Raw genomic sequence first — 27,663 nt, 5'->3', positions numbered from 1 at the left:
GGCCACAGAGCGAGACTCCGTCTCAAAAGAAAAGAAAAAATGAGTTTTTAAATAAATTTAATAAGAACTATTTAAGCACTTATGATCAGGCATTTGATGCATTTAAAATAAAATTTGATGTTATTAATGCAGAATAAAATGTTTAAGGAGAGTGAAGCTAGGGAAAGAAAATATTGTAATAACAGAAAAAAACGTGAATTAAGGTCATATTAATGATAAACGATTTGAGAAATATTAAGGAGGTAAAATTGGTGAACAAGTCATAGAACAAAACTAAGAGAGAGGATAAAAATTTCCCCAGGCTTTTCTTTGAAAATGTGAGTGGATAGCAAGACCATGTACTAAGTTAAGTCTTATCAGTCAGAAAAGGCAAGATTATTTTATGGTAACAAACAGCCTTTTAATCTCCGTAGTTTACCAAAAGGTTTATTGCTCATATAGCATGTCCTTCACAGGTTTGCTGTGGCTGTGCGCCACATAATATTCACCTGAGACCCAGCCCTTATGTAGAATGTTGCTGGTATCCTGGTGAACTACATGCTGATCTCCATTCCATTTTGTTGACCAACACAGGGCACATGGCCAAACTTGCCATCAGTGCTGGGGAGTTATAATAGCAGCTACTGTTTGAGCCCTTACCATGTGTTCAGACACTGTGGCAAGTCATGCATTATTTCATTTAATCTTCATGACAATTCTTAGAAGTAGCTTTAATATTTCCGTTTCATAGAAACTAAGAATCAGAAAAGTGTTAACTTGTTACTAGGTTAAGTAACATAGCTTCTGAAAGGCAAAAACCAGGATTCAAAGCTAAGTCTTTAAAATTCCTGGTCTTTTATCATGGTCTTAGTCACTATAAAAACAGTAAATTAATGGATTAAACTTCAGGAAAAAGATCTGATTTGAACCAGAGACACAGAAATTATCAAAATAGTTGGGATAGTGAAACCATGGGAATTAATGAGTTTTTTCATACTGAGGGAATTTCCATTTGATATGGTAAAAAAAAAAAGAGAGTCATTTCTGATATAACACCCTAGTGAGTAGGCCTATGTAAGTGGTATTAAAATGATTAATATATATTGCCAAAATGAAAGTAGGTTTATAAAATACTACACCTTAACTTGAACACACTAGAGCTTTTCAAAGCCCCCATATGAACATCTTATTCCGCAGCTTTTCCTTTCCAAGTTTTTGGTTAGCTTCTTGTTTTCCCGATTGTTATTGTCACCATAAGCCAACTGTGATGTTAAACCAACTGCCACTGATTGTTTTAGACATGCTTCCCAGGGGGAAAGCTATTTGCAGTAAGGGAGCTCTAAGTTCGGACAAATAAAGACAAGCCTTGGGACTGACTGGGTGTTTCCAGGGAACTGCCAGACAGGTCAAATATGACAGTTCTTTTGGAGATGAGATTTGTATGGTGTTCCAGACCATTCTGTCCCTTCCAGTGGCTGCTAGCCTGCTGGCTTTTACTGCTGCTGTGATTCTGAGACTTTTCCAAGGCTTCTGTGAAGCTGGGTAGATGGAGTAGGAAATAAAGCAAAATGAAATGACACAAAGCTCACTGTCCATATCAGGATCTAGCTGTTTTCCCTGAACATACTGTTGCAAGCCTTTGGTTAATTTCTAGAGTTCTGAAAAAAGTTAGTTTTGACAATTTATGCCTGTGTTCTTACTGCTGTTATGAAGGAATGGATTTTTGGAGGTTAACACTGTGTCATTCCTAATGATGTCATCCAAAATGGAGTTTTTATGGAATAAAAATGCTGTTTGATCAGAGTAGGGCTAATTCTCTATGTAATATAGCGTTTTTCTAGTTTCATTTTATATTTTTATATTGGTATCTAAACTTTGGAAAACAGTGTTTGTTATTTACCAACAAGTACAATGAATCAGTTTCTTCATCACATGACTGTATGTATAGAATAAAACTATGTTCAAAGCCTGCTGGGTGAACAATTGTAAAAAGAAGGTATTTTTTTTTTTCATCTGACTCAGATCCTTACTTCAGAAATTTGTAATGAATTTCACAGGTCAACAAGTTTCCTTACTTGAGGGCCCTCATCATTTTTGTTGATACATGTTAAGCTTTCATGCATAGCAGGCTCTTTGTTGGACCCTTGATTGAGAATTGTCTCAAAAACATTCAGAGCATTTTGTCCAGCGGAAACTAAAGACAAACCAGAAAAAGCAGAGTGGGGTAGGGGAGCAAAGGTGCTTCCCCCTTTTTACACTGCCTAAAACAAACCTAAAAGCAAAGCTCTACATGTTTGTTTCTGCGATTAGCTTTTACATAATGTTACTTTGGATTAAACTTTATCTTCATGGAAGTTGTGTTTGGTTTAAATGGAAATAAGAAGGAAAACTTTAATAACCAAAAATCAAATATAAAAACTTTAAAAAGTGATCACATTTTTAAGTTCAAAAAGTTATAAATTTGTAAATATTTGCATTTAAAAATCTGATCACTTACACGCTAAGCTGTAAACATAAACCTTAGGAATGAGACTACTGAGGTTGAGATAAAGCTTATACTTTTGTGACAATAATTTTGTGCCTCAGAATTCTAATCCAAACCAGCAGTCATAGATTTCATAGCCCAAATTAGTCATCTTCTAACTGCTATGCAGCTTTGCCTGGCAAATAAATAGCGGTTTGCTAAATTTCTCATTTTAAGAAACTTGGGAAAGGCTAGAATTTAAACATTAAACTACTCTCCTCTTTCAATTAGTTTTTTTCTCCCACACGCCTGCACCACGCCACTTTCTGTGACATTTTATTAGAAAATCAAATACTTTTGAAAAATTCTAGTGCTACCCATTAACTTTTCTTTAGACATAAAAAGTCTTATGCTCAAGGTTCAGATCTGAAAATTTGCTTAATTATCATATATTTGTAAGCACACATTTTAAAAAATTTATGATAAAGATTCAGCTAGGTTGTCCTGGAAAAAAATTAACTTCACACATATTCAGGTTCTGTCTGTGTATAAAATATTGCACTGGTTCTTGTTCTAAGAGATGATAAAATCAGACTTACAAACTGAATGTAAATTTTAAGGTAGTCTAAAGGGAAAAAAGGTTCATAAAATATCAGGAACAGTTACAAAGAATGCAAACTAGAATTTAGTTTTTATATTTGGCACAAAATAATAAAATCGTATTCTTATTGAATGACTTGAGACCAATACCATTTCATTTGTTTGTTGTTAAACTATATATATTTCCAAGAAAATAAAAATTGGACACATTATTTTGTTTAGTTGAAAAATTATTTCATTTTAAAAGTGGACAGTGAAATACTTTCATGTAATTCAATCTAGTATGACTAAACCAAAGTATTTGGTAGTGTTTTTATACTATTCTAATATATATTTTTATATATATAATGTGATTTTAAAACTGTTACGAAAGAGAATCATCAGACTCTAAACATCTTAAAGAAATGAAACATAATGGTCCTGGAATTTTGATAGATTCTTGGTCTAAAAAAGCATTGATGTTCTATTAAACTCTACATAATCTACAGTTAAATTCCAAACTCTCTGATTAAGTGACTCAAGAGTTAGTCAACTGCTGTGCCCGAGAATCCTGTAGAAGTTGTTGACTTTAAGTAATATAGTTTGGACTAAAGCAAGGAGGAAATAGAGAATGACTTGAAAGTAGCACTGTATAAATAGGGAAATGCATTCGACTAAAAAACAAAGATAATGTTTCCCACTTTTGCATGTGTCCTTACATTAGATTAATATAAAGCAAGATGATTTTTGTCAAAAAGTGTACAGATAGTTGTTGAAGTAGAAATTGAGTTCTGCTTTTTCAACTGATAACGTTCTCCTTTCATATAAAAATACAAAAGATTAACAAAACCAAAAGTGAGTTTCTTGAAAAGATAAACAAAATTGACTAGCCATTAGCTAGGCTAAGAAAAAAAATAAATAAATAAATCAAAAATTTAAAAGGAGACATCACAACAGATACCATAGAAATACAAAGGATTATTAGAGACTGCGGTGCACAACTATATGTCAATAAATTTGAAAACCTAGAAGAAATTGATAAATTACTGAACACATTCAACCAACCAAAATTGGAACAAGAAGAATGAAAACCTAAACAGACCAATAACAAGTAATGAGATTGAATTAGTAATAAAGTCTCCCAAGAAAGAAAAGTCCAGGACCAGATGACCTCACTGCTGGATTCTGTGGAACCTTTAAAGAAGAATTAATACCAGTTTTCATCCAATTATTCCAAAAGGTTAAAGCAGAGGGAACTGTTCCTAACCAATTCCATGAGGCCAACATAATCCTGATATCAAAACTGAACAAGGACACAACAGAAAAAGAAAGCTAAAGACCAGTATCCCTGATGGACATAGACACAAAAATCCTCAACAAAATGCTATATAACAAACTGAATCCAACAATTCATCAAAAAGATAGTACACCATGATCAAGGGAGATTTATCGCAGGAATGTCTAAGAATGGTTCAACATACATAAATCAGTAAATGTGATACATCACATCAATATAATGAAGGACAAAAAAACCATAAAACCTCTCAATAGATGAAGAAAAATCATTTGATAAATTCAACATCCCTTCATGATTAAAAAAAAACTATCAATAAATTAGATGTGGAAGGAAAGTACCTCAACGCAATAAAGGCCATGTATGACAAACCCACAACTAATATCATGCCGAGTGGGAAAAAGCTGAAAGCTTTTTCTCTAGGAACTGAAAAATAATTGGTTTTAATGAGTCCCAAATTAGCCAACCCACTTATACTGTTGTTTTTCCTTTCAATAATCATTTTTAAGTAGTAGTAGTTCATATTTTCCCCATTTTTCTCTCTCCTTCTAAAAGTGATTAGAAAAAAATGTTTTGTTGTCACTACTGATATTTCTTTAGTGTCTTAAATTATCTCCTAAATAGCTTTCTTGTGCTTGCTCCACACAAATAGATAGAGGAATCATGGCTGTGGGGCAAATCATAAATCATTAGATTTAAAATAGGTTAGTTTTCAAATAGTGCTTTTTTGGAATTGAAATACAATTCCATTTTGTAAGTATTTACTACGGTAACTACTACTTGGTATAATTTATGTTCCTGAAGATTTATAAGTTAGCATATGAATGTGTCTATGCACACTGGTTTATAACATTATAAACCAATATGTGGCAATTTGAGAAAATATATTTTGAAAAAAGATAGCTTTTCTCATCTCTATTGCCTTGGTAATACTTGATATATTTGAAAGATGTATATTTTAGTATTTTCTTTCTTCCAAGATTTCAGCATGACTTAGAATAATCTATTACGTTCTAAAGTAATCCTTTAGAATGTCTGAATAAAATAACTGTTCTTTAGTAAGCATAGTAAGCATCAATTTCAGTGTTTTATATGCATCCATAGACATGTTATTGACCACTTAACAGTCTGTATACCTATATAATACAGAAACTGGCAATTACAGCTAAAACAGCTGGTAAACTTAACTGATACACAGATGAGTGCTAATTGTGTAAGGAAAGAACTTTAGCCATAAAGTTGGCCACAAAGGGCCTGTTTGGGAAATACCCTATCTTGAGGTGATTAATTGGACTTATTAAAAGTTTGGGGGAAGAGAGGAGATTGGAGTTATGTTCTAAAGAAGAAAAATGCAAATTAAAACCTTAATGAGGTTGTAGATGTTAAGAAACCTGTGACAGTATAGTAAGGCTTGTGGAGCGATAGGATCCATCAAATACTGCTAGTACAGTCATTTTGGAGAGTGATAATAGCAGTATTTAATAAAGCTGAAAAAATGCATACTCCAAATCTAACACATACATATACTTCTAAATATTTCTGTTACAGAAAATCTTATACACATATATAAGGCACATGTGCAAAACTATTCTCTGCATCATTTTGTAACAATGATAGAACTGGAAACAATATAAATGTTTACTAGTAGGGAAATGGAGGAGATTTGAGAGGATTTATATAATGGAATACTAGAATACTATATACCAGTATTTTATTGTATAAATCTGTGCTATGGATAAATCTCAAAAATGCAATATTGAGTAAAATAACAGGTTAGAAAGGGATTTGTAAGATGTGATTCACTGACATAAATGAACAAACATAAAAATTTCACGAAGTATCAGTATATACTAATAATGGATGTGTATAAGCATGTGTATGAAGAATACTAAATGAGAATGATACACTCCAAGTTCGGAAAAATTATCTGTAATAAAATTGTATTTATTTTTCAAAAGAGCATCTGAGGAAAATTCATCAACATAATTCTAGTTGATTCTGGAAAGTAAAGGATACAATACTGTCTACTTTTCTGTGTATTTGAAATATAATAAAGACATGCAATTAGGCATTACAGACAGGGTAGTTGCTAAGAGGTTTTGTTTTGTTTTGCTGTTTTTTTTAAGACAGGGTCCTGTTCTTCACCCAGGCCAGAGTGCAATGGTATGATCATGGCTCAATGCAGCCTCAGTCTCCTGGGCTTAAGTGATCATCCTGCCTCAGCCTCTTTAGTAGCTAGAACTACAGGCATATGCCACCACACTCAGCTAATTCTGTTATTTTTTTATAGAGACAGAGTCTCACTATGTTTCCCAGGCTGGTCTTGAACTCCTGGGCTCAAGTGATCTTCCTGCCTCGATGGAAGGTTTTGAATGTTATATTCTAAGTTTTAGATTTGAGGTAATAAGATATAGGTAACCAATAAAGTTTCAAAAGTAGATCAATGAAAAGATGAGAATAATCCTTGGGAAAATTATTTGGTTAATTACATAGTTAAATGCAATGGAGTGGGGAGACAGCAGAGAAAGGATTGATTGGCTTATATACCCACCCCACCAAACATAAAGTAATGTAGGTCTAGGGGATACCAACTGTGAAATAGAAAATAAAGGGGTAAACCTGATAGTTCTTTTTTTTTTTTAAAGAGAAAGAATGAATATGATGAAATTTTGGAAATTCAAAACTGAAAGTGTGCACAGAAAAAAAATAGTCCAATTCACATTGTTACAGATGGACAAACTAAAGGCCCATAGTTAACCAGTTTACACAGTGAGTGGCAGATTTGAGACTAGACTCAGTATCTTCTGATACCCCAGTCTCCGTCACTTTGGAGTAAGAAAGGACATTGAGTTTAAACTCAGAATTCGAAAACACTTGGTTCTAGGTAAGTAATGATCTAGTTGATACTAATAAAACAGTTCAGAAATGGCAGCACCTAATCAATAGGAATGGTTAGTGAATGCTTTTCCAACACTGTCTCCTTACATTCAGTAGGAATGTTCACAAGACAGTTGAGTAGATACGAAGAAATGAAGAGGACCAGTAAACATAACCAAGTAAATATAAAAGACAGTATAAATGTATTTAAACATTTTTTCTGTCTGATTTAAAAGTAATTTGCAGAAAGCAATACTTACACACTGTTAGTTGGCTTATAAGGTATAAAAATGTAATTAGTGTTATAGCACAGAGGATGGGAGAGGGAACTGAGGTTAGAGGAGCACTGTTTTTTACGTACAATTGGAATTAATTGGATCAACATTGTTACAAGTTAAGAGGTTAGTTATAATCCCCAGGGCATCTACTAAGAAAATAACTCAAAAGAATGTAACAAAAGAAACAACAGGAGAATTAAAATACAACATCAGAATATATTTAACATAAAAAAAGGCAAAAATGGAGGAATTGAGGAACAAAAAAGATATCATACATAAAACAGAGCAAAATAGCAAACTGATAAGGCATATCCTACCTTATCATTAAGTACATTGCATCTAAATGGATCAAACATGACAGTGAAAAGACAGTTATTGACAGAATGGATGAAAATTCAGGCGCAATGGCTCACACCTGTAATCCCAGCACTTTGGAAGGCCAAGATTGGTGGATCACCTGAGGTCAGGAGTTTGAGACCAGCCTGGCTAACATGGCAAAACCCCGTGTCTACTAAAAATAACAAAAATTGCCAGGTGTGGTGTCACCCATCTGCAGTCCCAGCTACTCAGGAGGCTGAGGCAGGAGAATCACTTGAACCCGGGAGGCAGAGATTGCAGCGAGCCAAGATTGTGCCACTGCACTCTAGCCTGGGCAACAGAGTGAGACTCTGTCTTAAAAAATTCATGATTTAACTATGTGCACTCTGTAAGAGACACTCTTTTTATTTTTTAAGAGACAGGGTCTTGCTCTATTACCGGGCTGAAGTGCAGTGGTGCCATCGTAGCCCTGAGGTCAAGTGATTCTCCTGCCTCAGCCTCCTAAGTAGCTGGGACTCCAGATGCATCCAACTACACCCAGCTAATTTTTTAATTTCTTGTAGAAACTGAGTCTCACTTGTTGCCCAGGCTGGTCTCAAACTCCTGACTTCAAGTGATCCTCCAACCTCATCTTTCCAAAGTGCTAGATTACAGACATGAGCCACACAATGCTCAGCCCAGGACACTCTTCAAATCAAAGACACAAATAGGTTGAAATGTAAAAGATAGAGTAAGACAACTTGTAACCCAAAGAGAAATGAAATGACTATACTAATAATTGACTTTAAGTCAGAAAAGTTACCAGAGACAAAGAAGGATGTTTTATAATGATGAAAGGGTCAGTCTGCCTCTAACAATCAAGCCCCCAAATATCTGAAATAATGATTGACAGAATTGATGGGAGAAATAGACAATTGAACAATAATAGTTGGAGCCTTCAATAGGTGGAATATTAACAAGGAAATGGAAAGTATGAACGACACTGTAAACCTAATAGTCATCTGTAGAACATTCCACCCAACAACAGCAGCGTGTATAATATTTTCAGGTATACATGGATCATTGTCCATTATAGGATATATACTAGGTCATAAAACTAGCAAGCCTCGATAGGAAGAATTTTTTTTGAGACAAGGTTTCTCTTTCACCCGGGCTGGAGTGCAGTGACATAATCACGGCCCACTGCAGCCTTGGCCTCCTGGGCTCAAGTGGTCCTCCCACCTTAACCTCCCAAACAGCTAGGACCACAGATGTGCTCCACTGTGCCAGGCTAATTTTTTTTTTTTTTTTTGGTAGAGATGGGATCTCCCTATGTTGCCCAGGCTTCAGTAAATTTAAAGAGATAGAAATAATACAAAGTATTTTCTTCAAACACAATGAAATGAAATTAGAAATCAATAACACAGAGAAATTTGGGAAAATAACAACTATGTATAAATTAAAGAGTATATTTCTACAAAGCCAGTAGGCCAAAGAATAAATCACAAAGGAAATTAGAAAATACTTTGGTATGAATGCAAACAATGATACAACATACTAAAATTCATGGCATACTGCTAAAGTAATGGTTAAAGGAATACGTATACCCTTAAAAGCCCATGTTTAAAAAGAAAGCTCTCAAATCAGTTATCTAACCTTTTGTTTTAAAAAGCTGTAAAAAGAAGAAAAAACTAAACCCAGAGCTAGCAGAAGAAAATAGTAAACCTTAGAGCAGAAATAAATGAAATAGAGAACAGAAAAATATAGAAAATCAAAAACAGCAGAAGTTGGCTCTTTGAAAAGATCAACAATATCGCCAGCCCTTTTAAGTAGACAAATAAAGAAAGAAAGAAGTGTTGGTGGTGTAGTGGTGAGCATAGCTGCTTTCCAAGAAAAAAAAAAAGACACAAATGACTAAAATCAAGAAAGATAAAGAATGAGAGAGTAGACATTAATACAGATCTTACAGAAATGAAAGGATTATTAATGAATACTATGAACAGTTGCTTGCCAACAAATAATCTAAGCAAAGTAGACAAATATCTAGAAAGACACAAAACAAACTGAGTCAAGAAAAAATACAAAACCCCAATAGATGTTTAGCAAGTAAAGAGATTAAATTTGTACCACAAAGAAAATCTGTCCCCAAAGTAAAGCCCAGACTCAGATGGCTTTTTTGGTGAATTCCACCAAATGTTTAAGGGAGAATTAACACTAAATCTAAAACTAAACCAGACAGAGACATCACAAGAAAACTACAGACCAATATCCCTTATGAATATGGATATAAAATCCTCAACAAAGTACTAGCAAATCAAGTCCATCAGCATACACAATTCTATTTTACTTCATCATGTACATCAACAAAGTGGAGTTTATAGTAGGAATGTTGAAGTTGGTTCAACATACATAAAACTATCATTGTAATATACCACATGGTCATCTCAGTAGACTCAATAGAAGCATTTGACAAAATTCAACACTTATGATAAAAACACTCAGTATACAAGCAATAGAAAGGAACTTCCTCAACCTCATAAAAGGCATCTGCAAAAACACCCATAATTAACACTGTGTGGAATGGTGAAAAACTGTATGCTTTTCCTCTAAGATAAGAAACAAGATATGGATGTCCTGCTCTCACCACTTCTATTCAACGTTGTACTGGAAGTCCTAGCCTGGGCAAATAAGTAACTAAAGGACTTAAATGCCTCCAGGTTGGAAAAGGAATAAAACACTATTCAAAGAGAACATGATCTTGTAAAAAGAAAATCTTAAAGAATCCACTAAAAAACTATTGGAACTAATAAACAAGTTCAGCAAAGTTGTGGGATATAGGTTCAATATAGAACAATAAATTGTATTTCTATATGCTAGCAATGAACAATCTGAAAATGAAATTAAAACTTTTCCATTTATAACAGCATAAAAAAGAATAAAATACTTAGGAATAAGTTTAGTGAAAGAAGTATAAGATGTATACACCGAAAACCATAAAACTCACTGAAAGAAGTTAAGGAAAACTTAAACAAGTGGAAAGACATCTCATGATCATAGATCAGAAGACTTAATATTGTTAAGGTGAAATACTGCCAAATTATACATATCCAATACATTGCCTACCAAATTCCCAGCTTACTTCTTTGCGGATATTAACAAGTTGAGCCTAAAATTCATGTGGAAATGCAAGAAACACAGAATAGCCAAAACAATTTTGAAAAAGAACACAGTGGGAGAATTCAGTATTTCTCCATTTTAAAACTTACTGCAGGCCGGGTTGGGTGGCTCATGCCCGTAATCTCAGCACTTTGGGAGGCTGAAATGGGCAGATCACTTGAGGTCAGAAGTTCGAGACCAGCTTGGCCAAGATGGTGAAACTCCATCTCTACTAAAAATACAAAAATTAGCGTGGTGGTATGCACCTGTAATTCCAGCTACTCAGGAGGCTGAGGCAGGAGAATCGATTGAACCCGGGAAGCAGAGGTTTCAGTGAGCCAAGATCTCACAACTGCATGATCAGCCTGAGCAACGGATTAAGACTCCATCTCAAATAAATAAATAAAACTTGCTGCAAAGCTATAGTAATAAGACAGTGCGGTACTGGCCTAAGAATGGACCGCTGGAATAGAGTGAGGGTCCTGAAATAAACTCTTTACTTTTATGTTCAATTGGTTTTTGACAAAGGTGCCTAGATGATTCAGCTGGGAAATAATAGTCTTTCAACAAATGGTGCTGGAACAACTGGATATCCACATGTAAAAGTATGAAATAGGACCTGTACATCATACCATCTACAAAACTAAAAAATCAATTAAAATCCTAAAATAAGAGCTAAATTTTAAGACTGTTAGAATAAAAAGTCATCCATGATCTTGAATTATGGAATGATTTCCTAGATAAAAAACTAAAAAGCACAAGAAAGAGAAGAAAAATGAGATACAGTATACTTCATCAAAATTGATTAATTTTGTGTTATAAGTTTTGTGTTACTATCAGAAAACAAAACAAAAAAAATCCACAAAATTGCAGGAAAAAAATCCATAAAATTGGAGAAAATACCTGCAAACTGTATCTGATAAGGGGCTTGTATTCAGAATGTGTGGAAAACTCTTACTTCTTCTAAAAAGACAACCTAATAAAAAGATGGGCAAAGGATATGAAAAGTCATTTCTTCAAAGAAGTTATGTACATGCACAAAAGCACATGAAAGATTCACAACATCATCAGTCATCAGAGAAATACAAATCAAAACCACAATGAGGTACTGCTTCACACCCATTGTAATGGATAGAATTAAAAAGATAAAAACAAGTGTTAGCAAGTATATAGAAAAATTGGAACCCTCATACAGCTGGTGGGAATGTAAACTGGTAAATGTTCTTTGGAAAATAGCCTGGCAGTTCCTAAGACAGTTAAACTTAGTGTTACACTATGACCCAGTAATTTCACTCATAGGTATATACCCAAGAGAAACAAAAACGTATGTCCATGTAAAAAATTGAACAACATTATTTATAACAGCCAAAAAGTGGAAACAATTCAAATGTCCATCAACAGAGAAATGGATAAACGAAATGTGGTATATCAGTAAAATGGAATATTATTTGGCTGTAAACTGGAATGAAGTACTTCAGTATATACCACCACCTGGATGAACCTCAAAAACCTCATTATGCTAAGTGAAAGAAGCCAGTCTTAAAAGTCTACAGAAGTTTCTTTTTGAGATGATGAGAATGTTCTAAAATTTACTGTGGTAGTGGTTGTACAATTATTTGTGTATACTAAAAACCATGAAATTATAACTCTTTACAGGGTAAATTTTATCGTATGTAGATTATACCAATAAAAATATTTTTAAAAACTATTTGCATTTTAAATATGTTTCTATAATTTAAATGTGATTGTTAACAATCCAGAAATAAGTTATTATAAGACTAAGTATTATCAATCTTTCTTTGATAAATGGGTTAAATTTGTGGAGTCAGTTTTAGAATTAAAGCATTAATAGGTTATTTCTAGGTGTATGGGGTTTGTACACTGATGCTTGTTTCTTTTATATATACATATATAAACTGCAAATATACTGACATATTCCAAGATCAGAGCAAAAACAAAATCACTAAAAATGTGACTTTAAAATAAAATATATTTGTAATCAGCATACTCTTAAATTCTAACTTGTTAACTGACATTGGATTATCTAGAAGCAGATACTACTGCAGTTCTTTGTTGATTTGGTTGCTATGGTGACTGGATATAGTCACGTACAATAGTAAGCCTACTGTACATTGGATAATTTGATAGAAAATGAGGTTTGAGGTAGGTATTGATGAGTGTACTGGTAATCAGTTGTACGTTTAACATCCTTTCTCTACATGTATTTTCACTGGGTAAGTATAAAATGACATAAGATGCCACCAGAATAGAGTTTGTAAAGGGTGACTTGTTAGATGAAGGACAATATGTGGTCCAACTTGCCAGTGAAAATTACCTTAGTATTCAGTGAATTGAAACAAATTGGAATAGATTTCTGGAGAAGAAGCTGTTGAATCTTACAGCAGCTGTTGGTACCTGTGGAAGCAGCAGTTGAATGAAAAAAATCAGAGAATGTAACCAACAGTAAGTCAAGTGGGTTTTAGAAGTGGCTTTAGTAGATAAGCAGTTTATGATATAATACTTCTGTCATATTTTATAATTTATATTAAATCCTTTGTATTTGTCGGTCAAGGAGTAAGATCATATTACTGTTTTTTAATGTAGGCGCTGATTAATAGAGTATAAGAGCTATAGATTTAGCAGTTTTAGGGTAAACTTAAAACTATTAACCTTTTACCACAGAATAATTTTATTAAATCAATAGTTATAGATTAGTTTTGAAAAAATTCTGTGATTTAAATGAAAAAAATTGTAAAAATCCCTTTGTAGTTAAAACTGTCAGGACACTAATACTTTAAATATGTAAATTATTTATAAATTAAGTTATTTTAGCTTATAGATTACATTTATTGCTAAAATAATTATAGCATATTACCATGAAGTTAAAATTTGTGGAATCTTTAAAACGCTGTTTTTCTAGTATATTTAGAATTTTTACAATTTGAGTATAGAATTTCAGAGTTTATGAATTTATTGAGAATGATCAGTCCAGCTGCACTCCTTGTGAAATTATAAATGTGGAAATTTTTAGAAGCTGTCTTATGAAGAAAGCTATTACAGACTACTGTAAGACACCTGAAACATAACTTTTACAGACACTGATTATTCACCTTTAAAGAATGTTCTAAGTAATTATATTTTAGTTAATTTGTTAATATGGTTGAAATGACTGTTTCATACAGGTGCACACACTTGCCATTTGGGTAATTTGTTGCACAATTCGAAATAACTTAACAGTATTTGTTACCCATATAACTTTCATCACAAAACTTCTGAAACTTAGAATTACTTCAATAACTTATTTTGATGTGATCCTATTATGTTGTGAGATACTAATTGTTTTAATTCTAAATTGCATTATGAAAACCTGTGTTTTTGAGTTTTAATGAGCATAATGAATTGCTTTTGATATATTGATGCAGTTTATGTAAGAAAACTTATTCTTCTGTGAAGAGACTATCAGCATTTAAGAGAAAACTTACTTTATTAAGACAAGGCAGAAATTTTATTAAACAAATAAGTTAGTTTATGTTCAAATTCAGGCAGTTTATACTGGAAGCGTTACATGTTAAGGGGGTGCATGTTATTGCTCAAATATAAGCTATGTGAACAGTGAATTCATATTTTATACTCAATCCTAAAATGAACAAAGTAAATGAGCACGAAAGTGCTTTGTTAACAATAAAGTAAAACACAACTTTAAGCTGTGATACTGTAATTATCCGCTTGAGTAATCTTGATACCCTGGACTTATTTTGAATATCAGTTTTTAAAGAATGGTAGAATGGTTAAAAAGCATGCAAACCCAAATGACACCTGAAAATTGGAATCGATGCTGATATTCTAATTACTGTAAAATCTTCGTATTTTTTTCTTTAAAATAATTTTAAGTGGAAACATTTTAAGTCTGACTTTTTAATAGAACTGGCTTTAGAAAGAAAGATTTATTGCCAGCCCACACATGTATATATGTTCAATGAGATACATGGCACCCATGTGCAGGTAATGACACTTTTTAGTAGGATTTGTAAGAGAATGAAGAACAGATCTACTTACAAGCCATTCTGAAATAAATGAGAACACAAATCCTTAGTTGCATATGTATACACTGTATGTACATATGTGCAGACATTGTCTGTAAATGTGTATATATGGGATAATACCTCATTATATTTTAAGAATCTCTCGTATGTCAGGCAGTATGTTGACATACAGAATATACAGAATTTCCCTTTGTAGAAAAGTCACTAAAGTTTACAGTTAAATTAAAAGCTGCACACCTATTAAGTTATAGAGTAGAATTTGAATGTAGAATAGTCTAACTCAAAATTGATTTATCTTTTCTGTCAAAATGACTTTATTTCTGTGGAAACAAGTATGAAGATAAATGAGCCTAAACAGGAAAAAAAATTTTCTAATTACCACATATTATACCCTATATACTGTTTAGTATTGTAATTGGCTGTAACTGTCTCCCTGACTGATTCATCCTTGTATCCCCAGCTCTTCAAAGAGTGCCTAACGTATAGTAGTTGCCCATTAATTGTTTGCCAGATAAATGAATTAAATGGGCAGTTGGTTGACTCTTCTCAGTTGTTTGTCTGTATGCTGGTATCAAGCATATATTCTTACTTAGGTTGAGTTATTATCCATCATGGAACTAAAAATCCAAATTCAAATTCATTAGTTTGATAATATTCTTATCTTTTATTTGCAAATCTTAATTTCTATTTTGACTTCAGCTGAAATATGTTATGTAAGCCTGTCAGTCTACAGATTGACAAGATCTAGCCAAGTATAGATAAAGCTTAATTCAAAGTTCATGTGATCAAGTTAATTTAATAGCACTTTAATGTATAAATAATTTAGACATTTGTGAATTGACAGGATGTTCAAATGAAATGAATTTTCTAGCTTAACTTCTCAGGAAACTCAGATAATTAGTTCAAGTTTAGACATAGTGAGATGGAGGTACTTGCAGTTTATCAAGGTGAATAAATCCAGAAAGTAGTTGAAAATGGCATTTTAAAGCTCAGGGCATCCTGAGGTACATTGTCTAATACAGTAGCCATTAACCACATGTGGCTATTTAAACTACTAGAGTTAAATAAAATTGCAAATTCAGTTTCTCATCCCTACTAGTCACATTTCAAGTGCTCAATAGCCACATACAACTAGAGGCTATTATATCAGACAGCACAAATGCTATAGGACATTTCTGTCATCACAGAAAGTTCTGTCAGACAGCACTGGTGTTGAAACTGGAGGAAAGGATTTAGGAGTCATTTGGAGATGGACAGTAGTTAATTCAGCAAACATTTATTCAACCTATGTTTTTGTAAATGTACTGTAGTCTCTGTAACTACAAAAACAGATTGAGGTCTAAATGTACCACTTTAGTCTCTGTAAATGTAAAAATAGATTGAAGTCTTATGAAAGGCTTGTGTTGTAGTGGAGGTGACATCTTGTAAACAACTAAATACGATTTAGTGCTAAGTGTCATAATAGAAGGATGTACAGAGTGCTTTGAACCTTAGAATGGGAATAATATAACTTTGCTTTAGGATGTCAGAATCTTGAAGGATGAGTAGAGTTTTCTGAAGAAGAAATTCTATGTTCACAGTCATAGTGGTTGAGAAGCCCTGTTTAGGAAAATATTAGCAGAAATCAAGTCCGAACTAATTGTCATGCCAAAGAATAGTAAGTCAGTCACAGACCAGAAAATGAAGGTGAAGCTATTGACCATTAGAACGCTACATTGAAAGGAGTAGAATAGATGGATATCTGGAAAGCTAAAGGATCAGCATAGGAAAATATGAAAAGTAAGGAGTATGCAGATCCTGGACCAGTTCAGGAGAACTCTCATAAGCATTGTGTTCTAGGTATATTCTCTTTCATGTGTGTCCACTTGGCTAGGCTAGAGGCAAGTCCTTAAATTGAAAGATCTATATTGATAAAAAATAATAATACTAAGAGCTACTCATACAGCACTTACAATAACAGCTAATATGTGCATAGATAGTGCTTATTATATACCAGTCACTGTCCTATGCACTTATTATATGTTAATTCATTTAATCATCACAAGAACCCCATGAATGCTGAAGTAATTTGAAGACCTTTAACCATGGGTTAGAGGAATGAATGGTTTGGCTTAGCTAACTATTGCTAAATGTATGTTATTAACTATCATTCAAGGATACAAGGCACAGAGGATTTTCTCCTTTATTATTGCTATCAACCACAGCAAACATAAAGGCACAGTTGGATAAGGAGGAAATAGAAGAATTAGGCATTCCATATGTTCATGTGCTTTCTGTAACTTGGGGGTTGTTATACGCAGAATTGTCATGTTCCCCCTCACCCCCTGCCACAACCCAAAATATGTCGAAGTCCTCACCTTCAGTATCTTCAGTACCTCAGAATGTAACTGTATTTGGAAACAGAGTGAAAGGGGAGAGTTCCCTGGCCCCACCCCGCTCGCAGGACATGCAACAGAGGTGTGCCTCTCTCTTCAGCCACTGAGAGCTCCAACCCCTTATGGGAGCGGGAGCTCGCAGATGGGCAGGTGCAGGAGCCAGAGCAAGCATGTTGGGCTCTGGCCCCACGGTAGTGTCTATGGGTGGGTGCCTGCGACTCCCAAAGCCCAAGTGGGTGTGCTACGGTGCACTCTTTTAGCTTCGCCGTCCACAGATGGCTTAGGTGCCTTCTTGGCACCCAGGTTCTTGTGCGGAGTCCAGAAAGAATAAGGACTTGAAGAGTGAATGTGGGGGCTTTATTGAGTGGTGGAAGTGGCTCTCAGCAGGATGGATGGGGAGGTGGAAGGGGACCGAGAGGGAAGATTATCTCTTCGATTATCGGCCAAACTCTCTTCTCTGATTGTCCCCACTGAATTCTTGGTGTTCAGGTGCTCCTTCTCTGCCACACTGTTCTGCTGTTTGTCTGCTCATCTCCTTCTGGAGCCTGGGGTTTGGGATTTATATGGGTACAGGATAAGGGGGTACGGTGGGTCAAAAGACAACTTTTTGGGCATGAAAGCAGGAATGCCTGTTCTCACTTAGGGCCACAGGTATCCAGGCTTGAGGGTGGGGCCTTTGCCAAGGAACTGCCCTCTTTTGCCCACTATTTCCCTGTCTCTTGTCCATATCATTTTCCCCCTCTAAAGAGAAGGTGAGCCCCAATCCAATATGGCTGGCTTCCTTATAAGAACAGGAAATTAGGACATAGACACATACAGAGGGAAGACACAGGGAGAAGATGCCATCTACACGTCATGGAGAAAGACTGCAGAAGAAAACAATCTTGCCGACACCTTGCTCTGAGACTTCTAGCCTTCAAATTGTGAGAAAATAAAATTTCTGTGGTTCTTTTTTATGGCAAACCTAGCAAATTAATACAGTAGCCCAGGTAACTTTTTTGTAAATATTGGAAACATGAATATATGTTTTTGAATTCTGGATTGATTTTCTTACTGTATCTACTAAATCCTTCACCAAGTTTTAGAAATGGAGATGTGAGGTGTTTACTTTGTTGTTCTCAGACCTAACAATGTTTGTGAAGAATGCAAATCATACTCCTTTTGGGATGAGGTGAGAAAGTTAACTTATATCTATAAAACTGATGCCATTCATAAACATTTTTCTTTAATTTTTTTTTCTGTAATTTGGTTTTGTAGATTTTTTTCGCAAAAATATAGGTGAACAAGAAGTTGGGGGAAAATATAGATTCTTCACCCACCAGAGAGAGGGACCTGAATATATATATATACAGTATTTTGAAAAAGTCCCAGGATGATTCTAAGACATCATCCCTTCCATCTGGTGCACATCTTCTCATCTGATAGATTTTGGTGGTGCTGTGGGTCAGATGTAAGGTTGTTATTTTTCTTATTCTCTTTTGTATGTAAGAAACTTAGACTGACAGAAATTAAGCAAAATTGAAGTAGGGGACCAAGGAATTGTGTGTTACCATTGGAATGTAAAATAATATTTTTCAAAGTTAGTAAGGTATAATTTATGCATAGGTGTAATCTTTTCTATAATACCAGTCTTTTGAATAATACCAATAATTTTCTGTTAATTTATTTTTTAAAAATCTGAATTGTACTAAATGATACCTCAGACATCACTTAACTCTAACTTTTCCCAAGCTGTATGCTCTGTTTGTTTGGAGGTTCCTGTCAGGCTTGTTTGTCTCTGGTATCCATGCTCTCTTGTTCTTCCTCACTCCAGAGATATCTTTTACGGCTGTCCTGCTTTTTTGAAACTTAGTTTTCTCCCTCAAGTAAATAATTTTATATGTGAACCTCTTAAATCTTATCCATCCTCTTCTGTAACTTCTCCAAGCCATTGTATCTTTTTTATTGTTTATTAAGAACTGTAGTGAGCATTAAATTTTAATCATATTTTTTCTATATTTTTGTAGTCTTAACTAACATATATACTGAGCATATTTATAACTTTAGTCAGTGACATTTTCATTATCATACATTCTCTGGTTTTTTTGTTTTGTTTTGTTTTTTATTTTTCATTTCTTATTTTTTTTCCTGAGATGGAGTTTCGCTCTTTTTGCCCAGGCTGGAGTGCAATGGCACAATCTTGGCTCACTGCAACCTTTGCCTCCCGAATTCAAGTGATCCTCCTGCTTCAGCTTCCCGTGTAGCTGGGATTACAGGCATGCACCACCACACCCTGCTAATTTTGTAATTTTAGTAAAGACAGGGCTTCATCATGTTGGCCAGGCTGGTCTTGAACTCCTGACCTCAGGTGATTTGCCCACCTCGGCCTCCCAAAGTACTGGGATTACAGGTGTGAGCCACCGTGTTGGCCCTGTTATTTTTTAATGTAACAGTTTTGTGTACATATTTTCATATATCATCGTAGGATACTTGTAAGAATAACTTAAAAGTCTACATGACATGGCAATTATTTGCAGTCATGATAAATTCTTTTCTGCCCTTTGGTAGTAGCCACCTTACCAAAAACATGTTTTAAGCAGATGTTTATCTGTTATTCAAGAAGTAATGTAGTTATTAGTAGTACTGAATAATTAAATTCAGGAAACACTAAAAATGCTCACTAATTGTATACATCTCTGTTTAAGATGCTTAAAATTGGACTGTTGGCATATATTCAGACAATAACTTTTATCAATTGCCTACTCACCCATTATTGACACTAATACTCAACCCAGACATTAGAAGTTCCCACCATTTGCACTTACCGATGGCAAAGGAGAACTCCTAGGTGTCACACCAGTAGAGCAGGGTCTTAAAAGTGCCAACAAATCTGTTGCTAGAAATGAAAGAAGTGAAAGAAACTGAAGAGAGAAACATATTGCAGAATTTTTACAAATGGTGTAATGAAACTGTCCAATCTGAACTCTGATTCTTTAAAATGGTTGGGAGTTGTAAGATCAGCAGTGCATTTGAGATAAGTGCAAACTTAAAAGTATGGTTATTTGTTTCTATGAAATTTAAAGATATTGAAGGATTTAGTTTTTAAAAGTCTAATAAAGTACTTTATAATCATTTTATGATAGTATATTTGCAAAATGTGCTCTATAATATACCCCTGTGCAAATAGAGACATCAATGATAAGAATAATAGAGTGATGGATAATTTACCAGGGTTCCTCACCTGTCACACTTCTAAGAGTTACTTGGTTTACAGGATTTTTGTAGTCATTTCATTTATGATTATGCTGGAAACAGTTTTTTTTGACATATTTTATCTCAGATAAAATAGCTAGTTAATTTGTAGTTCTCCTTTCACTCTTCTCTCTGCTCATCATATTGTACTATTATAACAAGATTATGGAAAATGCCACTGCATTTGTGGCAGATGAATGTAAAATAGCATAGGAATCCAGAGAATTTGAAGATATATGAGTCCTGTGTTCTGGAGCTGGCCAAAAGTTTGATTATTTGCCAGAAAGCTGTGAGTGGGCTTAGCATTTAGACAGGGACCTTTATTCCAAAGTAGCCCTGGTTTAATCTGGCATGTTGGCGACAGTACATACAACATACACATCTCTGTATGTTAATTTCTTCTCATCTCATATTTTCAATTTAGTCTTTTAATAATTCCCTAAAATAACTATTTCAGTTGGTATTACTCAGTGGCCTAACTTGAATCCTGTGACTGTTTCTCTGCCATACTGTGAAAGCAGTTAGTTTTGTCTGTTTTGTTTACTACTCTATCCCAGTTATCTAGCAAAAAACCTCACATTGTAAGACCTTAGTAATTGATTGTTGAATGAATTAATCAGTTCCACACACTTCCTAGTCCTCACTCTGCAGTTGTTTATTCTTTGAACAAAAGTTTATTGGAAACCTATTATTGTCTAGGCATGGTGGCTCATGCCTGTAATCCCAGCACTTTGGGAGGCTGAGACAGCGGATCACCTGAGGTCAGGAGTTTGAGACCAGCCTGGCCAACATGGCGAAACCGCATGTCTACTAAAACTACAAAAATTAGCCAGGCATGGTGGTGGGCATCTGTAATCCCAACTACTCGGGAGGCTAAGGCAGGAGATTTGCTTGAACCCAGGAGGCGGAGGTTGCGATGAGCCAAGGTCACGCCACTGCACCCCAGCCTGGGCAACAGAGCGAGACTCTGTCTCAAAAAAAAAAAAAAGAAAGGAAAGAAAACCTATTATCAACCAGGCTCTAGGGTAGGGAATTTTCTAAGACAAGTTGAAGTGTTTGGTTTCATAGTGAGCTTTTATTCTAGTGGAGTGGAAACCACTCAATATAACACCAAATAATTGCACAAAATAATTTCAGATAGTGATAAGTACTAGGTAAAAAATAAAATATATGTGAGGGGTATATATACCCTACAATTTGGTTGTCAGGGAGCATCTTTCTGAGGAGATGACATCTGAGATACGGGAGTAAAAAGGAGCCAGCCTTATGAAGATCTTGGGAGAAGAACCATAATTTTAATATTCCCCTAAATACAACTTATATGTTAATAGAAAGATATGTATAAAATCCATTGTAAAGCCATCTACTTGCATCAAATCCTCCAAGATTTGAGTATCTTCTTGGGGGGAAAAACCCCAGGCTTGAAAAGGTAAGTATTTTTTTTAATTATTTTTTCTCTTGGTTATCTTTGATTACTCTTTGTTATCTTGGTGACTCTGATTACTCTTACAACTATTTTATCATCTTCCAGCATTTCTTTGTTTTCTGATTCACTATTTCTGCTCATATTTTTGTTTCCTTCCTTTTATTTTCTTTGGATTAGCTATGCCTTTTCTCACTGAGTTGGACACTTAACATACTAATTTTCAGCTGGGTACAGTGGCTCACACCTGTAATGCCAGCACTTTGGGAGGCCAAGGTGAGAGGATCGCTAGAGCCCAGAAATTTAAGACCAGCCTAGGCAACATAGTGAGACCCTGTCACTACAAAAAATAGAAAAAATTAATGAGGTATGGTGCTGCATGCCTGTGGTCCCAGCCATGATACTTGGGTGGCTGAGGTGGGAGGATTCCTTGAGCCAGAGAAGTTGAGACTATAGTGAACCACAGTTGTGCCCCTGTACCAGCCTAGGCAACAGAGACCCTATCTCAAAAAAAATTAATTTTTGTTGTAAGTATTTAGAGGTCTGTATTTTTTGATAAATACAGTGTTGTCTGCATCCTAAGGTTTAACTGTAGAATGTTTTGGTTATAGTTTGTTTCTGTTCCTTTTCTATTATTCATTATAATTTCTTCTTTGACTTATGAATTATTGAAACTTTTACAGACGTTTTATGTTTTTGCTTTTTGAGAGCCAGGGTCTCACTCTGTCACCCAGACTGGAATGCAATGGTACAATCAAGGCTCACTGCAACCTTGACCTCCTGGAATCAAAGAATCCTCCCACCTCAGCCTCTCAAGTAGCTGGGACTATAAATGTGTGCCACCACACCCAGCCAATTTTTTTTTTAATGTTTTGTAGAGACAGGGTCTTACTGTGTTGCTTAGGCTAGTCTTGAACTCCTGGGCTCAAGGTGTCCTCCCGCCTTGGCTCCCAAAGTGTTGGAATTACAAGTGTGAGTCACTGGACCCAGCCTGCAAACATATTTTTAAGCTTTTAAAAAATTATTTTATTTTTAATTTATGTGTACATTGAAGACATTTAATACTAATTTCTTTGAAATTTGTGAAACTTGATTTATGGTGTTTTATGTGGCCCATTCTTAAATTTTTTTTTGCTCGACTTCTTTATGTGCTTGAAATGAAAGTATATATTTAAATTGTTAGGTGTGAGGTTCTTTCCAAGACCATTTAGGTCAAACTAATTGATAATGTTGTTCTGATATTCTGTATCCTTGATAATATTTTGTCTGCTTGTTCTGTTAGTCACAGAGATAAGTGTTAAAACAGCCTGTCATGATAGTGTGATTGGAATGTGATCCTTGTAATTTTTTTAATTCAATTTGATTTTCTCTTTTTTTAAGTAAGCAAAACTTTGGCCATTTTTTTCCTAAGTCTTAAGGTTTATTTATAATGATGATTGCCTTCTACAATGCTTTATAATTTATATTTACAACCACCCATAAACTTTTTGTATTCTGGATTATTCCTTCACATTTTCTGATATTTGGCATAATGATCAAGCACACTTCATATCCATTGACCCCTTTCCTTCAACAACTCAAAATATTAAATAAATACTGTAGAAAAAATGAAGAGATGACCTGAAGACTTGATCATCTACATATAGATGACAGAAGGGTCAGTTCTTTGTAATGAAATACTGTAAGAGTGAAGAATTAACAAATTGTTTGTAGTTTAACAGAAAAGCATAGTAACTCTTTTCAAAAACCACTGAATAAAAGTAAAATGAATCCTTTAAGTAGCATTCTAATTAGCAGACTGGTTTCCATATCCCATCATTCTCATAGTCTTCTGTTGTCGTGTCTTCTTCCATGTCTCCTTGGGATGAAAAGGGCTGAGGCTGGTTGGCAGGTAGTTCATTCCCACTATTCTGACTCAAAGATACCAGGTTTTGGGTTCAGTGGTTTGAGTGAGTTCACCCAGAGCTTCCTCTACAAGCTGTCCTCCATTAAGCTGTGCCTCCTCTCTGCTGTCAGAGTCTATTATTCCATGCTCCCTGTCAAGTAGAGCTTCCATTTTCAATCTTCCAAAGTGTTGCTCCAGAGGGAGCTTTCCAATTTCTTGGATAAAAGAAATCTGAGGCCAGGCATGGTAGCTCACACCTGTAATCCTAACACTTTGGGAGGCCAAGGCGGGCGGATCACCATGTCAGGGGTTTGAGACCAGCCTGACCAACATGGTGAAACCCTGTCTCTACTGAAAATACAAAACATTAGTCAGGTGTGGTGGCACGCACCTGTAGTCCCAGCTACTCGGGAGTTTGAAGCAAGAGAATCACTTGAACCTGGCAGGCGGAGGTCGCAGTAAGCTGAGATCACGTCACTGCACTCCAGCCTGGGCAACAAAGTGAGACCCCGTCTCAAGGGAAAAAAAAAAATCTGAGCTTGATTTCTCATTTGAATGGTTAACAGAACAAGATACAGCGATAGCGAAGTTTGGAAGCATAAAGCTGGTAGGCAGAAGTCAGAAAAAGTGCTTTTGTTGCCAGGCCATTTTTTCAGTGCTTTTTAAGTGTTAGAAACTACTGGTGTTTGTGCAAGATTCAAAAACTTGATCCTTCTCCTTTGGCAGTGAGCAAATCCTCAAGATTTGTTGAAATGTATCACATCTTTCATAGCTATAGATTTACTACCCTGAGCAAAGAGCATGTATTCTTGTCACAAATGAGAATATCTGCAAAACTCAGAAATTCACTGGCTCTCATAAGATTTTTCCTTTCCTTTCCTTTCCTTTCCTTTCCTTTCCTTTCCTTTCCTTTCCTTTCCTTTCCTTTCCTTTCCCCTTTCCCCTTTCCCCTTTCCTTTCCCCTTTCCTTTCCTTTCCCCTTTCCTTTCCCCTCCCCTTCCTCTCCCCTTCCTCTCCCCTTCCTCTCCTCTTTCCTCTCCCCTTTCCTTCTTTTTTAATAGAATCTTACTCTGTCACTCATGCTGGAATGCAGTGGTGCCATCTCCACTAACTGCAACCTCTGTCGCCCAGGTTCAAGCAATTCTCCTGCCTCAGCTCCCCGAGTAGCTGGGACTACAAGTGTGTGCCACCCTGGCCGGCTAATTTTTGTATTTTTAGTAGAGATGGAGTTTCATCATGTTGTTCTCAAACACCTGACCTCAAGGATCCGCCCACCTCAGCCTCCCAAAGTGCTGGGATTGCAGGTGTTAGCCACCACACCCAGCCAAGATATCTACTTTCATTAAAAAAAAAAATCTGTGTAGTTTTGGTGAATATATAAATTAAATAAATAACCCTCCTGGCATGTGTGACACTTCTACCTCTTCCTCAAATTGAACAAGTAATGTATCCTATACCATACTCTCTTAAATGAGAAGACAACAAAGGTGAGTCTAGTTCTGTTAAGGATGCTCTTCTACAATACAGTGTTTCCCAGAGCTCTGAAGAGAAACAGAGAAACAACTTTGCCACCAATAGCTTGGACCTCTTGATTTTCAAAAACCCTGTCAGGATGTTTTCTTTGTTTTGATTTTGACAGCACAGCATCTGATTTTAATGACAGTCCTTTTTTTTTTTTTTTTTTTCCCGTTGTCAAATAAATTGTTCTTTTCTTTTGAAGGAGAAAACTGGAGGCTGTTTCTTACACTTCAGATATCACCAGAACATCCTTTACAGAGCAATTCTAGAGAAGTTTTTATCAGGGACAATACTTTTTCCTTTATTCTTATTACCATCTAAAGTCAGTATTAAGAAATTTTATGATAATTGTTGTTGCCACAGGGTTGAAGCTAATATTTGAGATAGAACACTCTTCTTGAATTACTCTGGGAAACAATAACCTTTGATTATTTCCATTGAGACTATCAGAAATTATAAATATAAGAGGACATCGACAAATCTGCACATTCTTTCTTAGAACTTCATGTAAAGTATCAGAATCTCAACAGAACTAATCAGGTAAATCTTCAACCAAAATTATGTTCTTATCAGTCCTCAGATCATCTCCAAGCATATATAACTTGCGATACTTTGTTGCGCTTAGTAACAACTCTTTGTAAACTGAGATCTAAGACTGATAGGGAAATATAAGGCAGCTTGATTCAGGATTAAACATCTTGAAACAATCTTTCTGGAAGTCTGTTACAACTGGATTAATCCACTCTTGTTCTTGAATACCTTGCTTCTTTGATAGTATTTTTATAGTAATTCTTTCCACATCTAAGAGGACTTGTTATGAATAAGATAGATATACCCTGTTTGGGTTGCCTTTCTAAGACGAACTTTAATCCAGGTTTCAACTTCAGTTACCTTATGCACATCAAGTTCATGCAGAGTTTCTGGTTTATATTTATCCACCTATAATTCATTTTCAGACAGATAGTCTTTTAAATTTTTTAGAGCATAAATCTGTTCTAAGGAAGGTAACTTTTTTTTCTACGTGGAAATCTATTACTTTCTAACATTTTTTTCTTGTATGACATGAGTGATTCACACCTAACGTGTAGTAATAGTGTTCTCTCTGTTCTCTGAAAAATCATCACATGATGAGTCTACCCAGTCTTCCGCCTTTATGGAATGTAAACCAAAAAGTATCTAAGGCAAGTCTCTTTTTAAAAAATTAAGAAAAATGTTTTTATTTCAATAGGTTTTTGGGAAACAGTTGGTGTTTGATTACCTGAATACATTCTTTAATGGTAATTTCTAAGCTTTTGGTGCACCCATCACCCGAGCAGTATACACTATACCCAATGTGTAGTCTTTTATCCCTCACCTCCCCCCACACGTTCCTCTGAGTCCCCAAAATCCAATGTATCACTCTTATGCCTTAAACTGAACATGCATTTGGTTTTCCATTCCTGAGTTACTTCACTTAGAATAATCATCTCCAGTTCCATCCAGGTTGCTGCAAGTGCCATTATTTTATTTTTTTAATGCCCGAGTAGTATTCCATAGTGGATATATACCACATTTTCTTTATTCATCGTTGATTGATGAACATTTGGGCTGGTTACATATTTTTGCAACTACAAATTGTGCTGCTATAAACATGCATGTGCAGTTATCTTTTTCGTACAATGACTTCCTTTCCGCTGGGTAGATACCTAGTAGTGGAGTTGCTAGATCAGACAGCAGATTTCCTTTTAGTTCTTTAAGGAATCTCCATGCTGTTTTCCGTGCCATAGTTGTTATACTAGTTTACATTCCCACCAACAGTGAAAAGCATCTATTATTTTTTGATTTTTTTGTTATAGACATCTTGCAGGAGTCGCACTGTGGTTTTGATTTGCATTTCTCTGATCATTAGTGATGTTGAGCATTTTTCTGTAGGCTTGTCGGCCATTTGTGTATCTTCGAGTATTGTCTGTTCATGTCCTTAGCCCACTTTTTGATGGGATTGTTTGTTTTTTTCTTGCTGATTTGTTTGAGTTCTTTGTAGATTCTGGATATTAGTCCTTTGTCATATGTATAGATTGTGAAGATTTTCTCCCACTCTGTGGGTTGTCTGCTAACTCTGAATTATTTCTTTTGCTGTGCTAAAGCTTTTTAGTTTAATTAAGTCCCATCTGTTTTTTTTTTGAGTTTTTTTTATTTTTTATTTTTTTATTTTTATTATACTTTAAGTTCTAGGGTACATGTGCATAATGTGCAGGTTTGTTACATATGTATACTTGTGCCATGTT

The 27,663-nt window shown here is 35.0% G+C and overlaps 1 protein-coding gene and 1 pseudogene across 2 annotated transcripts in view; one reads left to right on the top strand and one right to left on the bottom strand.

Moving 5' to 3' along the window:
* The window catches only part of FNDC3A (fibronectin type III domain containing 3A), a 216,032-nt gene that overhangs the window by 38,408 nt on the left and 149,961 nt on the right, over positions 1-27,663 (top strand). The window lies entirely within an intron of this gene.
* LOC105510588 lies at positions 23,787-27,660 on the bottom strand (annotated as a pseudogene).

The sequence above is a fragment of the Colobus angolensis genome, unplaced genomic scaffold (genome assembly GCF_000951035.1).
Source record: "Colobus angolensis palliatus isolate OR3802 unplaced genomic scaffold, Cang.pa_1.0 Scaffold101, whole genome shotgun sequence".
NCBI classification, from domain to species: Eukaryota; Metazoa; Chordata; class Mammalia; order Primates; family Cercopithecidae; genus Colobus; species Colobus angolensis.
Note: the sequence above shows the minus strand (reverse complement) of the source record. Positions and strands in the feature narration are given on the sequence as shown.